At 46.2% G+C, this 2,387-nt stretch overlaps 1 long non-coding RNA gene across 1 annotated transcript in view; it reads right to left on the bottom strand.

Moving 5' to 3' along the window:
* Positions 1-790: 790 nt before the first annotated feature.
* Positions 791-2,387, bottom strand: part of LOC147997505 (uncharacterized) — an 18,203-nt gene continuing 16,606 nt past the window's right edge. The window contains exons 2-3 of the long non-coding RNA XR_015647786.1: positions 1,910-2,107; positions 791-1,014 (exon numbers count right to left, since the gene is read on the bottom strand). This is a non-coding gene — a long non-coding RNA (uncharacterized LOC147997505). The remainder of the gene's footprint in view (positions 1,015-1,909; positions 2,108-2,387) is intronic.

Below are 2,387 nucleotides of genomic sequence, written 5' to 3'. Positions count from 1 at the left end.
TCTGTCTGTCTGTCTGTCTGAATGAATGAATGAATGAATGAGCGAGGGAATGAACGAATGAGGAGGGGATGCACATGCCTATGGTTTTAAGATGCTTAATTTCTTTACAAGGTTTATTTATTTAAACATTAAACATTGGGGTTGGGGATTTAGCTCAGTGGTAGAGCGCTTGCCCCTGGGAAGCACAAGGCCCTGGGTTCGGTCCCCAGCTCCGAAAATAAAATAAAATAAAATAAAATAAACATTAAACATTAATCGGAAATAATGGAGTCAGCAGTTAAGAGTTCTGACTGTGTTCTTCCAGAGGTCCTGAGTTCTATTCCCATGGTGGCTCACAACCCTCTGTTATGGGATCGATCTGCTGTGTGTCCGAAGACAGCTGCAGTGTGCTGTTTGTAGGGTAAAGAAAAAAATACTAAAGAAGAAAAAAAAAAAAGAGAGAAAAAGTTAGAAGCACCAAGTCAAGTCATGTAAATATTGCCCACATTCGGATTTAGACATGCCTGAGCTGTCAGGGCGAGGCTGGGTGAGAGCGAATCAGTGAACGATCGGACTCTTCCTCTCTCTGTGAGGGTGTGTCATGAACTCTATTACCATTTCCAAAGAGTTAGGTATGCTGGAGCGAAGTGGACCGGAAAGCCAAGGGAGGAGAGGTATGCCTACACGAGTCCACCCAACCCCCCGCCCCCCCCCCAGGGAGACATCCTCGAGTGGTGGGGGGAGGGGCGAGGTGTGGAGGGATAATTTCCAACAAATAAATCCCAACAAATAAATTACTAGAGACTTGATTCATTGATTTACTTTAAATTTATTGAGTGTATCGGGAAAGAGGGAAAATGGGTCAAGGAGGGAGGGAGGGAGGGAGGGAGGGAGGGAGGGAGGGAGGGAGGGAGGGAGGGAGGGAGAGAGGGATATCTTTTCCTCCAAATCGGCTGGTATGTAGTCTCAGTGCGTCAGAAAAAAGACTGCTTCTGGCCTCCTTTCTGATTACCCCAAGGCAGTCTGGTCACCGTGCTGTAATAGAAAGGGAAACCACAGTCAAGTCATGGGAGCGAGCGAGCAAGCAAGCAAGCAAAAATCATAAACAAAAGCAAAAACACGTCTGTTAAGTTGAGCAGAGCAGAGCAGAGCAGAGCAGAGTAGGGCAAAGCAATACAAGGTCACATTCCACAAAGGCTGATATAGTCTGCCATCTTGGTCTACAGAGTGAAAAGTAGAAGGAGAAAATGAATATCGCTTTGTGTGTCACAAAGTTTTTAAGTTGTAAGGAACATTGCAGGGCTAAACCTTCAAATCCTCAAACCACCCAACCCAAGCTTTCCTCCTCCTCATCCTCCTCCTCCTCCTCCTCCTCCTCACCCCCCATTGCCCCCCCCCGTGTGGTGTGTGTGTGTGTGTGTGTGTGTGTGTGTGTGTGTGTGTGTGTGTTTGCGCACGAGCTCGAGCTCGGGCACGCATTTCTTTCACTGCACAACCATCATTGGAGGACGTTTAAATAAACACGAATGAATCAGACAGGCAGACAGACAGGGCCCATAATGGATCCCTACAACTCGGTGGTGGTGGTGGTGGTGGTGGTGGTGGTGGTGGTGGTGGTGGTGGTGGTGGTGGTGGTGGTACACACCGATTTGTTGACCTCTTTCTTTTAAAGAAAGGACAAGAAACAAAGAGAAATAAAAATGAAGGAATATAGACCTAGCCAAATATTATTTTTCCTCCTTCATGGAGCGACAAGAAGATTTATTCATCAACCTTCGTCTAGAATAAGAAAGTAATTGCAAATGAAATCGAGCCATCTTACTGTAATAAGATGTTATCGAGAGAAAGGGAATTGGATACTGGATCCATTGCTGCCCCCCCCCACACACAAATTGGAAAGAAAAGCAACTCCCCAGATCGCTCAACTAACGAGGCTTATTTAAAACTGGAAAAAGAGGGCTGGAGAGATGTCTCAGCGGTTAAGAGCCCTGGCCGCTCCTCCAGAGGTCCTGAGTTTTCAATCCCCAGCAAGCACATGGTGGCTCCCAACCATCGGTAATGGGATGAGGCCTTCTCTGGTGTGTCTGAAGATAGTTACAGTGTACTCATAGTCACAAAATAAATAATTCTGGAAAAGAAGAGGAAATAACTTTTAAAAAAAAGAAAGGAGGCTGACTGGTCGACCTTCCTTCCCTCCCTCCCTCCCTCCCTTCCTTCCCTCCCTCCCTCCCTCCCTCCCTCAGGTTCGTACCTAGGAACTCATGCACACACAGCCACACCCCCCCACACACACATATATTTAATATTCAATATTTATAAAAAATACGACTGGAGAGATGGTGAGAACAATGGAAAGCAGAGAACTATTCAGCTGACCAATTGATACCTTCAGTTTGCTTATAATGGAA

Source organism: Rattus norvegicus, unplaced genomic scaffold, assembly GCF_021556685.1.
Source record: "Rattus norvegicus strain SHRSP/BbbUtx unplaced genomic scaffold, alternate assembly SHRSP_T2T unassigned-0000116, whole genome shotgun sequence".
In the NCBI taxonomy this organism is placed as follows: Eukaryota; Metazoa; Chordata; class Mammalia; order Rodentia; family Muridae; genus Rattus; species Rattus norvegicus.
Note: the sequence above shows the minus strand (reverse complement) of the source record. Positions and strands in the feature narration are given on the sequence as shown.